We start from the raw sequence: 13658 nt of genomic DNA, 5'->3' as shown, positions 1-13658 counted from the left end.
AAAAAAAAAAAAAAGAAGAAGAAGAAGAAGAAGAAGAGAGAAGAAGATTGCTTACCATGAATTCACATGCTGTGAGACCAGATTTGGACTCAGCTTTGAAGTGGCTGTGTGGTTTACTCTTGGGGGATCATCCTCAAGCTAAGCGAGCTGTCACATCAAACTATGAGGTTTTGCCTTTGTGTTTTTTAAGGCAGGATCTTTCTATGTAGCCTTGGCTGGCTTGGAACTTGCTATGTAGACCAGGCTGTCCTAGAACTCACAGACCCCTTCTCTTCTGGAATGAAAGGCATATGCTACCATGCTTGGATACAGAGATGGGTTTTATCAATGAAGCAAAACTTCTCCACCTGCATACCCTAAAATAGACTGAAAAGTGAGTATAGATAAACTTTAAATTATTTGAGGAGGGTGAGGTGGGGTGGAGGACTACTTAGGGATGAGTGGCACACACATGGGATAATTTAGTCCAAAATGTTGGGTTCCATAGAATTATGGTAATACAACCATAAATGTAATAGAAATCAATTCAAAATCCATATTTGTAGAGATATTTTGTCTTAGTTAGGGTTTTACTTCTGTGAACAAACTTTATGACTAAGGTATGCCTTATAAAAGGACATTTAATGGGAACTGGATTATAGTTTCAGAAGTTCAGTCCAGTATGAACAAGGTGGGAACATGACAACATCTAGGCAGGGGTAATACAGGAGGAGCTGAGAGTTCTACATCTTCCTCTGAAGGCTGCTAGCAGAATACTCACTTCCAGGCAGCTAGGTTGAGGGTATTTAAGTCCATCTCCACTGTAACACACCCACTCCAGCAAGGTCACACTTACTAATAGTGCCTGGTCCAAGCTTATATAAACCATCACAGTGGTGTTGAGGCCTTGGGATTTAGTTCCCATTAAAGCAAAGTATTAAATGTGTGAGAGGTAGTAATGAGATTTAAGAACTAGGATCCTGAGATTTGGTTATATTGATCTGCAGGTATGGCTGTGGGGAAGTAGTATGGAAATTATCCTAAATCTGGAAGGTCAAGTTGTCATCTTTGCTTTGTAATATGTTTATTTCTTAGTCATTGTTAGTAATGTGGATGAAAGCAGAAAACTCAGCCCGTGGGTTTGACCTAGTGTTAGAGCACTTGCCTAACCCATGTGAGCTGCTGGATTCCATTGCCACAGTGCGCGAGGGGCAGGTAGAAACCTGGATACAGCCATGGGCTTTACTCGATGTCTAGAATACACAGTAGGAACTTTTTGGAGGGGAAGGGATAGTAGGCAAAAGCATACCCCAGGAAGATGTAAGAGCAATCTCTGAGTCATGGGTAGAATACTAATAAACTTCAAGATTTAATCTATTAATTCACACACTTTTCTCTAAAAACAATATACAGTTATTTTTAGGGACAAAATTCAGAACTGCAAACATTTTCTTACAATAATGTTTTACTGTGGTAGTATTACATTACTGAAGGAGCCAGTGTGAATTCAAATGCACAAAATATTTTCAGGTATGTGGTATTTTTTCTTTAAGCTCACAGAGTGATTCAAATGTGTGGCCATTGTTAGGTAGGTAAGGACAAGAGAGCTAGTGTTGTTTCATAATTACTGGACAAAGCGGCATTCCTTATGGCTGTCTATGCTTTACTGTAAAAAGTGGGACAGACCCCAAGAGACCTCATCTTCTTGTCTTACTTTCATGTACACTTTTCATATATGGGTTTAGCGGTTTGGGATATGTCAGGGAGACAAATGCTATATAGATGGTTTTTGAAGCAATAGGCATCCTTTCCTGGACTACAGCTTTCCATTCTCTGGGTCATATGGTAACAAATGTAGGGCAAGAATATGCCCCAGTTTCTTCCTTAATGGCTAAGAAATTTAAAAAGGTTTGCAGCTTTTCATCCAGGGACACGTATACAAAAATAAAGAGTTCACAGCTTTCCTGACACTTGACTGAAAGATTTAAAATATGAAGCTGAGCTTCCCATGAGTTGAAATATAAAAAATGATGATCCAGCCAATAACTATTCAAGCAATACCGCTGAGGGAAACAGAGAACTGGACATACAGGGCAACAGGAATCAAACAGGACATGCCTGTGATCCTAGCACATGGGAAGTGGAGACAGGAAGATCTTGAATTTGAGACCAGAGACTGGACTGTCCTTTTCATAGGCTTTCAAACCAATTCTAAGTCCTAACAGTCTGGGGAATGGACACTGTTCTGTTCTTTGCATCGGTTTTCATGGTAAGTCACTGTGTGTGTGTATGTGTGTGTGTGTGTGTGTGTGTGAGAGAGAGAGAGAGAGAGAGAGAGAGAGAGAGAGAGAGAGAGACAGACAGAGAGAGAGACAGACAGACAGACAGAGAGACAGACAGACAGACAGACAGACAGACAGACAGACAGAGAGACAGAGAGAGAGAGAGGAGAGAGACAGAAACAGAGACACAGAGGTGGGGAAAGGAAGGGAAGAGGGAGGAGGTGTGGGGAGAGGGAAGAAGGGAGGAAGAGAGAGAGGTGGCAAGGGCAGAAGGGAGAGAGAGAGAGAGAGAGTGAGTTTTGAGGGAGTTTGAGGTAGTATCTCCTGTAACCTGCAAGTCTCTCTATATTAATGCCTTGAACTTCTTATCCTCCTGGCTCTGCCTCCTAAGTGCTGGAGTGACAGGAAGGTGCTACCACTGGGGTAAACTAGCTAAGTCATGTACCAGTTTTCAGGACTTGTAGAATACCTGCCTCACAGCACATGCAGATTCTACTTGGAGCACTACAGCAGGCACCTGACTGCCTGAGATTGGATGGCTTTGGAAATCACTTCTGAGTACACTTACCTGCTGAGCCCTTGCAAAGCAGACATGGCAGTTTGACATACCTGCTCTTCTCACTCTGAGCTTGGAAATCTGAGAGTTGGGACTTAGAGCTCAGTTGGGGGAGTGTTTGCCTACCCTATTGGAAGACTGGCAGTGCAGACCTGCAATCCCAATACTTGGAAGGTGGAGGCAGGAGAATCAGAGGTCAATGTTATCTTCTGCCACATAGCAAGTTTAAGAGGAGTGCTGTCTACATCACAGCCTGCTAAAAAAAAAATACATATAAAAGGACAATAATATGTGTCTCGCACTCACCAGTATTGGAAAGTGAACATTCCAGAAGTTTGTGAGAAACAGATGGAAAACAGCTGCCCACACGAACTTGCTATTATGATGGTCTTCTCGATGAATGTAGAGCTTACAAATGCGAATAATTGCCCTTGACTATGAATATTTAGTGTTTCTGAATTTTCTTTATTGTTGTTATTTATTTANTTAGTTAGTTAATTTTTCTTTTAAACAAGTGACAATGTTTGGCTGTTTTGTGTATCCTATGTGAACTGCACAGGCTGAATAAAAATTTAGATTGTCTTAGATTCATTAGAAAAGATATTCAACAAATCACTGTTGTTAACTTACCCATAAGAAAGCCATCCTTAGTCATTCACAATAGGCCATGAAAAAAAAAAACTCTCTGCAAAATAATAGAAAACGGACTCTTTTCCTCTTAGTAGCTATACAATGTAGTTTGCTTATTTTGATAGCCACAGCTTTCTTCCCATCGGCTAAGTTCCCTGGTGAATCTGTAGAAAGGACAGTCACAATATTTTTGCATTTAAAGGCAAATTTGTCAAGTGTTTTCCAACAAATCTCTTTAAAAAAATTAGGGCACCCATAAGCTGTTAACTCTTTCTTATGCTAAATAGTGCTCTCTGGTTCAACTTAACAAAAGCTTTGCTTTCAAGTCAATGTGTCAGACTCTAACCCAGAGGCAGCTTCCTTTTCTCTGCTTTGCACCAATACAGATCTCAAACTAATGATTTAATTACTTCCAATATCATCCATTACAATACTAAAGCCAGAGGTCCTTAGACAACACTCTTTCAAGGTTCATTACTTCAGCTCTTTCTTAATTTGAAAATAAAATTAGTTATCACATTCTTCTTCCAAACAAATTTTGGGGACAGGACCCTGACATAGCTGTCTCGTGTGAGTCTATGCTAGGGCCTGGCAAATACTGAAGTGGATGCTCACAGTCATCTATTGGGTGGAACACAGGGCCCCCAATGAAGAAACTAGAGAAAGTACCCAAGGAGCTAACGGGGTCTGCAACCCTATAGGATTCAACCCTACGATTCTCTAGTTGCATATGTAGCAGAGGATGGCCTAGTTGGCCACCAATGGGAGGAGAGGCTCTTGGTATTGTGAAGATCATATGCCCCAGTACAGGGGAATGCCAGGGCCAGGAAGCAGGAGTGGGTGGGTTGGGGAACAGGGCAGGGGGAGGGTATAGGGGGCTTTGGGGATAGCATTTGAAATGTAAATGAAGAAAATATCTAATAAAAAATGCAAAAAATCATTTAATCTTTTCCTGTTAAGGAAAGTCTTGCAAAGTCATATATTTTAACAAATGATAAAGGAAACATTATTTGATTTCCACCAGTTACCCCTAGTCAATCACCTAAAGGTATAGCTTGCTTTTCCAAGTTTTTACTATACTCAACAATATAAGTCATAATTTGGGGAGCCCAGGTTTTTGTTGTATTTACTCAGCTTAGTATTTTAAGCATCACAAAACGGTGATGAGGAAGGTCCTAATTTTAGTTCTGGTTTATAAACAAGAGATTGAGGTTTAGAAATATTAAGTGCTGTGGAAAAATTAAAACATCTAGCAAGATGGAGGATCTAGACATGAATTTTTACCTCCAGAACTTATATCATTAATGACTTTCTCAGCACTCTGCATTCTATTTGTGGGACTTTTAAGATGGTAGGGTCATTCACCCCAAGTCTCCTTCACTGTCCTATGGCCTTGCTGCCCTCATGTTATATAGAGAAGTTTTCTGTAATTGGAGAAATAACTTCTGATGTTTGCACTGAGATGAGACTAGGGTGAACCCTCAAGGAATGATCTCTGAGACACAGAACTCTGAGTTAGAGGTCAACCTGGTAACATAATGAATTACAAGCCCCCTAAGGTGAGTGAGACCCTGTTTAAAAACAAAAGAAAACAAAACAAAAACTAAGCAACTATATAAACAAGAACAACAGCAGTAACAACAAAACTCCAAAATGAGGAGAGAGAGAGAGAGAGAGAGAGAGAGAGAGAGAGAGAGAGAGAAGAAAGACATTGTCCCTGTGATCTGTGTTTTGCATTCAGGACTAGGATTGAGTTCCCTCATCAGCTAACAGAAACACTGAATGGCAGGGAAGCCAGTAGGTCTACCTGTTTACACGTACAGTTGCCTAGAGAGCAACCTTGGTATCTTTCATCTCTGTCAGCCTCTATATCTTCTGTGGGGCCTAATAGTTGCATGTATTTGATTTTTAAAAGTAAGGCAAGTATCCTAGTGGCAGTCATTAAACAACATTCCCAACCAGTCGTTTCCAACGTCCTTAACTGGTCCCAGAGGAATTTAAGTTGGCATGCCTCATTTTCTCAGGACAACGTCAAGCATAACTTCCTGATACTTCATTTGAACCAGGAGCAAGTTCTAATATCCAAGACATGTCTGATAACAGTGTAAACCACTGAGAACCCAACTATAGAATCAGGAATTAGATTTAAAGGAAGCCAAAGGGGAAATAGAACGTGTTTCAGCATGAAAAAACAAAACAAAACAAAACAAAAACCAACAAAACCAAAAAACCCAACACTATGTTTTTTTTTTATTTTCCCCCTGAAATATTTTTTGAATGGTTTTCCAAAATAAGTTCAAGAAAATGTGATATGTACTGTACCACCACTTTTACTGCCTGACTATCTACATTTCATAGGAAATGGGTTAAGTTTATTTATTGGTAACCAAGCTCTCCTAAGGGAAATATTTGTGTAATCATATAAAAAAAAATCTCAAGACAAAATATACATGGGAAGTTATTTTCGAAGTATCCTCTGAATCTAAGAAGGTCTACAATGGACCATGAAGCTAGGAAGACATTTTCTGAAGAGTTAAATTTGGTTAAAGTTCACTTTGGTTAAATTCAGAATTGGGACTGGGAAATGTGGGGAGAAGAAACTTAAAATTAGCTAATGAAAATGATCTGAGTCCAGGGGAATTTTGTTTTGGGGGACGGGTCTCTAAAGGGTCAGTTGGTAGGAATTTCCTTATATCACAAAGCCAACAGATGAAAAGCAAGTATTTGTATTTTGTTGTTCTGGAAAGCAAACTCTGTTAAAGGGACAACGTAAAGTCCTGTATCGTTCCTTGAGATGATACCATTACCTGTCAACATCAGACACCAAGCTCATGTAAGAAGGATGTCTTGATGACCAGTGAGGATTGGTCAGCCATAGCTGCCAAACAGGCAATCTGAAAATAATAAGCAGAAAAATGCAACAAGCTTCACTTAGGCTGTTTTGAACCTCACTGAAAATAAGTTCAATATCATAGTAAAGTCAAGACAAAAGTGGAGGTTTGGAGGTGCAGCTCAGTGGGAAGAACACACGCCCAGCGTCAACAAGGCCCAGGTTTCCTCCATCACTGCCAAATCAGGGATAACATAAAATCAAATAAAACAGAGGCAGCCCAGACTCCAGGGACAGGAAGAGTCATCAGTTCAGGAAGCTTCAGTGTCCAAAGCACACCCAACTCTTGTCCTTGTTTAAAACTGTAAGACTCCTCATTTGAAATAGATTTAAAAATCAATGTGAAAACTTTGAAGTCATATATAATTTGAGTATTATAAAATGGAAATTGAAGGAACCAGATCCTGACAGAAAGCCCTGAGGCTGTCTAGAAAGTTGGACATTTGTAATTTCTCTGTTGGAAATCTGTCTGACTTAGCAGTAGGTTTTTATTTGTTTGATTTTGTGGTTGTTTAGGTCCATTGGGCCTCCTACCCTTGTCTCAACAGTAAGCACAACACTGTCCTGGAAGCACTGGGAACAGTCTTCTGGTGTCCGGAAACCAGGAGTTCAAAAAATTGAGTCCAGCATATTTCCTGTTACTACTGACAGGTGATTTTTAAACATGAATTAACCGAATAATAAGTTAGCTATACATTTAATTTTTAAAAAATTAGCAGTCCCTACATTCTCCTATATAAACTTAAAAGAAGTATGCACTGCCATTTCTCTTAAATTCCTTTTTTTACACTCATCTCTGAAGTGTTGTTTGGATATCAAGTTCTTGGACATCTCTGCTAGTGATAATACTGTAAAGGAGAAGACAGGCATGTTGAGTTCCTGGCATATTAAAGGATGAGATGGCCACAGCTGGACATATCCCTGTCATATATGTTGTGTTTACATTTGGAAATCTAGAGCTGTACCCCATAAATATGTAATGCAATATGGACACTGAATGAAAATGAAGACACGACTGCCCCAAGGTGCAGTGGAGGATAAGGATTTTATTATAGATACAAAGGAGAGACTGGCCAGAGGCATCTGGAAATGTCCAGATTGAACCAGGCCATGAGAGTCAAGAGAGGAGGGGTGAGCAAGAGAGTGGGAGCCAAGAGGGCAAAGAGGCCATTTAGCAAGTCAATAGAGGAAGCAAGGGAAGCCATGGGAGCGGATGAAGTGTAGGTTTTTGTAAGGCAGAGAAAATGCTGGAGGGGAGGCAAAGCCTGGGCTGAGAGGTTTAGAAAACAGGGTGAGGTGATGTGTGCTGCCAGGCTGTGGTGGCTCATGCCTTTAACCCCAGCTCCTGGGAGGCAGAGGCAGGGCCTCCGTGAGTGACAGGACCCAGGGAAGAAAAGGTGAGAAGAATGAGAGGAGAGCCTAGGAAACAGGCATACATTTTGGTATCTAATTAGGCAACAAGGTCATTTGTCCCGAGTTTCGTTGGTACCTGACAGACATGTCACTCACACAAAAATTATAAAGTCTATCAAAATTCGTGCATACCACAACCATGGTTTACAAACAACAAATATTTAAGATGAATGAGAAATACCAGTTTTCAATTCTTTTGGAGGATTTTGGATCAGTTAGTGGAATCAAATTTGAAGATACATTCATTGTGAGTAGCCACTGGAATTGTTTCCAGAATTCTCATAGACACTAAACTCACATATGCCAATCAAACATATTGACCAACATTACTTTATTTCAGGATTTTCTGTACATCTAGTGTCTTAGTTACTTGTCTACTGTGATAAAACACCATAACCAAGGCAACTTACAGAAGGAAGGGTTTATTTGGGGTATATGGCTCCAGAGAGATAAGTGTCCATTACAGTTACAGTGAAGAAACAGTAACAGGCAGACATGGTCATGGTGAATTGAGCAACTGGCTGAGAGTTCACACCTCAAAGCACAAGCAGCAAGCAGAGAACACACTGGGAATGTCGTGAGACTTGTGAAACCTCAAAACCAGCCCTCAACTTTCTCTAATAAGGTCACATCTACCAACTAGGGGGCCAAGTGTCCAAACATCTGACCCCATGGCGAGCGTGTTCATTCAAACCACCACACCTAGTACAACTTAAATGATGTGTATGCTACGTTGTTTAGGGAGCAGCATTTAACAAAATCTACCTATTTGCCTTTGGAATGTTTCTGTTTTGTAGTTAATTGAATATACAGCTACAAAATCTATCCATGAAGAGGCATCAGTGTCCTACAAAAAGTCCAAATATGGGTCTTTTTGTGGTTGAAGAAGCTTGTGTCTGATACAGTACAAGGCCATATATAGTCATGGAAAAGGATCTGTGAGGGGAGGTCAGGATCGGAAGATGGCAATTCATCAGGCCTGGAATCGGGGTGGGAGTAAGGTATCATTAACTGGAAATGATTTAGAGTTCAATTGGACTGGGAGAGGCCAGATATCATCATGATATGAAGCTCTTGGCTGGATGAGAGGAAGCTGGTACACAGGATTGAACAGGTTTTAAGGAACCATGATGATTAAAGAAACAAGCAAGCAAGCAGACACCACAGATTGGAACAGAGGTGCAGGCCTTATGAAAATTGTCAAGACAGCCTCTTTTTCCTGTCCTTGTTAAAAACAGGTTCCAGGAAGTGGCAGTAAGCACTCAAAGGCTCAGGAATTTCTGGGCCTCACAATAGGGCAGAGCAAGCTACTCTTAGTAGTGTTTCTAGGCTTGTGGATTCAACCTGTGCCCAACAAGCCAGGTTCAGCCACCCATCCCCAATTGTCCAAGTAAATGATACTAATTATGAAAAAGCAGAGCAAAGACAGTTTTTCAGAGTGGCCATGATGTAAAGAGGGATAAAGAGATCCAGTGTACCTTCCCTGTACTGGCTAGTTTTGTGTCAACTTGACACAGCTGGAGTTATCAAAGAGAAAGGAGCTTCAGTTGGGGAAATGCCTCCAGGAGATCCAGCTGTAAGGCATTTTCTCAATTAGTGATCAAGGGGGAAGGTCCCCTTGTGGGTGGGACCATCTCTGGGCTGGTAGTCTTGGTTCTATAAGAGAGCAGGCTGAGAAAGCCAGGGGAAGCAAGCCAGTAAGTAACATCCCTCCATGGCTCTGCATCAGCTCCTGCTTCCTGACCTGCTTGAGTTCCTGTCCTGACTTCCTTGGTGATGAACAGCAGTATGGAAGTGTAAGCTGAATAAACCCTTTCCTCCCCAACTGCTTCCTGGTCATGATGTTTTTGCAGGAATAGAAACCCTGATATAAGACATTCTTCTAGTCCACCTTTTTGTTCTGATTTGAGGGTAAGCGTTTCGTGGCAGGAAATAACTCAACAACCTGCAAGAGTTTGGTTCCACTCATCCAAGTTTCTCCTGGAAGGACATCTGACAAGCTGAAGATCTTCTTCCAGGAGAATAGTTTTCCCTTTGGCTGACACCCCACCCCCTCTCCTCTGGCTGACACCCCATCCCCCATCTTCCTCTATTGGCTTACACACCATCCCCCATCAGACCTTTCTTCTCCAGTAGAAGATTCTTGAAGAAGATCTAATTTCTTGGGGGGGTCATTGTTTTAATAGTTTGATAGCCAAAGAGAGGAACATAAATGCCTCTTTAGAGTGTTTTCTTTCACTGAGAAATAAGTGTGTTCGGGGTTCACAATATGAAATTCCCACATAATCATTAAAATAGTATGGAAAAAAAAAGAGAGAATGTATCCTCTTCCCCCGGAAAGGCTAGTTACTGCACACGGACTCTAGGTGCTGTTGGATGCCCAGCATTCAGATAACGGCGCACATCCTACCTGCGGCACTTCCATTGGTCCCCCAGATTTCTGCTCAGATGTCACCTACATTTTTCTCTGCTCATGCAGAGACAATCCTTTAACTTTCCTACTTTCTTCAAACCTCAATTATTTAACTGGTAAGGGCAAAATGGTCAAGGCCTGGGACATCACTCTCCCCTCCACTTACTGAGGGCCACACTAGGCACGACCGTTTTAGGTTATGTAGTTTCTATGACAAGGGCTACCTGTGACATTCACATGTGGCGAAGTTCAGAGGATCACGAGGTCCGTTACCACACACCCGAGAGTGGCAGGACCTGGGCACTGAGGATGATTCTGCTTGTTCAATAGGTTCCAGATGTTACTCTTCTGAGAGCATCGCACCTGCCACGTAGGAGAGGTACATGTGAGACCTGTGGGAAACAGGTCATCTTAACTTCATTTCTGCTTAGTCATTAACTGATCCTGAGTCAGTAACTTGGTACACCTGAGTTTCATTTTCTCAACTTCCAATGTCTCTATTCACTTCACACCCTGGCTGTTTCCCACAGCTCTTGAAGACCCTCCTCACCCACCAGATAGTCTCTTATTATCAAAGCTTATCTTCCAGATTTGCCAGAGATCAGCTCGGAAGCCTCCAGTTTGAGGGAATCCATTCTTTTGTTTGATGTTTCACTGAGTAAAGGAAGGCGGAATAAAGATAGTTTGGCCTTAAAATTCCCACTCTACCTAACTGTGGTGGTATATGCTTGCACAGGTACCCACGAGGCTGAGGTAAGGGGACCACAAGCTAAAGATCAACTTAGGCTACATAGAGGAATATAATATATAGAGATGTAAATACTGATGGATGACACTCCAGCTGTGAATTAGGGCTGAGTTTCTTGTTGTGCTCTTGAGATTTCTGTGGATTATATTTATGCTTGGTCAGCCTGTGAGGGTGATTATGATTATATCCAAATATACCCCTGACTTTATATCATCACTTTGTTGTTGTTTGGTTTTCTCTTTGAGACAGGATTTCACTGTGTAGTTTTGGCTGTTTTGGAACTAATTATGTAGGCCAAGCTGTTTCAAACTCACAGAGATTTGCCTGCTGTTGCCTTTTGATCCCTGGGACTAAAGGCATGCACCGCCATTGCCTGCCTTATCCTTAATGTTTTAGTTTAAAATTTTATTCATATATATGAGTATCTGCCTGCATGTATGTAGTTGTACCATATGCCTTATACCTGCTCATGGATGCCAGATATCCTGGAACTGGAATTACATTTGTAAGCTGCCATGTGGGTTCTGGGAGTTGAACTTAGATTCTCTGAAAGAGCAGCCAGTGCTCTTAACTGCTCAGCCATGTCTACAGCCCTGTTTACCACTCTTGAAAATCAAGGGAATTGCAGAGGCTCTCACATCCTCACTATTTAAGGCAACAGAGCTGATGACCTCCCAAGTACTTTCTGCCTAGATGCGAGCTATGGCCTCAGGTAAGGTGAGGTACACTGTATAAGCTGATCTAGAGAGACCAGCTGTCCCAAGGACTCAGTGTTTCTGGTCATAAAAACTTGAATCCCAGGGGTTGGCACTGAGGATGGAAAGGTGTGGATGGGCACAAAGACCATCTGGACTGGCCAAGGATGGGAAATGAGGAGATATGCTCTAAGTACACAACACCATTGCATGAAAACATCTTTATATAATTGAGTTTAAGAAAATATAAAGCATTCACCTTTTTAAAAGTAAAAAAGGCAAGAGTATGAAAGGGCCCATCTTTGGGCTCTGGATGAAAGTGCAGATTAAAGCTGCCCTTTGGATAATCACATTGTAAGTCAGTGGGCTGAGCAGGCATGGATAGGCAACTGCAATTTTGCTGCAGGGTAGGTCACAAAAAAAGCACTTCTTTTGGGCATGAGAAACTCAGAAAAGCGTTAGAAGCCAGGATTGTCAGTGGAATCAAATGTCAAGAAGACTACAGGCATGCTGATCATGTGAGCATCACATTGCGTCACGTGAGCGTCACATTGCGTCACGTGAGCAAGACTCCTTTTATCTCAGTTGCTTTAGTTCTGTTTATGACCTTGGTTACTGATTTTCCTTCTCCGTTCCACTTACCATTTCTTGTTTAGTTTATTTTTAAGTGTGTGTTTTTGTGTGCTGGGGTTGTGAGTGCTGGAAATGAACTGGTGCTTGTATAGTTTGTTCCAGCCCTTCCTCTTTTTTTTTTTTTTTTTTTGTATTTTGTTATAATAATGGTTTAGTTAGTTCTGTTTGACTGACAAAACACTATGGATAATCAAATTATGAACAGTAAGGGTTTAAACTAGGTATGGTGGTACACAACTGTAGTCTCGAAACTTAGGATGCAGAGGCAGGAAGATAATTACAAATCTAGGCCAACCAGGACTCTGTGAAAAAAAAAAAACAAAACAAAAACCCACTACAAAACAACCAATGAATTGGCTTTCACACTGGAAACCAATATGGAAGCCCCTTTTTTAAAATTAAATCTAGAGCTGGAGAAATGGCACAGGGATTAAAGGCCCTTGCTACCAAATCGGACAGCTTGAATTTGATCCCTGGTACTCAAATGGTAGGAGAGAACCAACTCCCACTGGTTGGCATCTTACCTTACACACAAGCTGCAGCTGTAACTAAACATTTAAACAATTGCATAATAACAAATATAATTGCTTGTGTGTAAGGTAAGATGCCAACCTGTGGTAGCAAGGGCCTTTAATAGCTGTGCCATTTCTCTAGCTCTAGATTTAATCTTTATAAAGGGGCTTCCATATTGGTTTTCATTGTGAAGTGAGTAATTTATGGTCCGTTTTCTACGTGCCTTCCACAGCATTTGTCCATGCTTTAGTGCTCTCTTTAGTCTCCCTCTTGAGTGGAGGGAGACAGAGTAAGTGGCCTCTTAGTTGCTTTTGCTGTGACAGCTGAAGATTTTGAACTTTCTTTTCTGTGTTTCTTGACCATTCCAACTTTGTTCAATTTACTGGCTCACGAACTGGTTAAATTATATATTCTTTTGTTTGTAGTTTTTGAGCTCTTCTTATACTCTGTGTATTGCCCTCTCTCAGATGAAGAGCTGACATCCCCTCTGCCATTCTACAGGCTGGTCATTCATTCTGTCTTTGATTTGATGAAGTCACAGCCCCAATTTTTTACCATTACTTTCTAAGCAAACAGGATCTAGTCAGAAAATCCTTGCCTGCACCTATATCTTGGGAGTTTCCCTAATTTCAAAATTTCATATTCTTTATTAAGGCCTTTGACCCACTCCAGATTGATTTTTTTTCAGAGTGAGAGGGATCTAGTTGATGTCTATGAGTAGATATCCTGTTTTCCTAGACCTATTTGTAGATGGCTTTTTAAAATTCAGTGTATGTTTCTGACTCCTTTGTACAGAGTGAGATGGCTGTAGCTGTGTGTGGGTTTATTGATAGTTCCCATTATAATTCCATTTTCCATGTTATTCTTTGTGCCAGTAGCATGCTCTTTTGTTTCTGTGGTTTTGTT

The sequence above is a fragment of the Mus caroli genome, chromosome 1, assembly GCF_900094665.2.
Source record: "Mus caroli chromosome 1, CAROLI_EIJ_v1.1, whole genome shotgun sequence".
In the NCBI taxonomy this organism is placed as follows: domain Eukaryota; kingdom Metazoa; phylum Chordata; class Mammalia; order Rodentia; family Muridae; genus Mus; species Mus caroli.
This window is presented reverse-complemented; position numbering follows the sequence as displayed.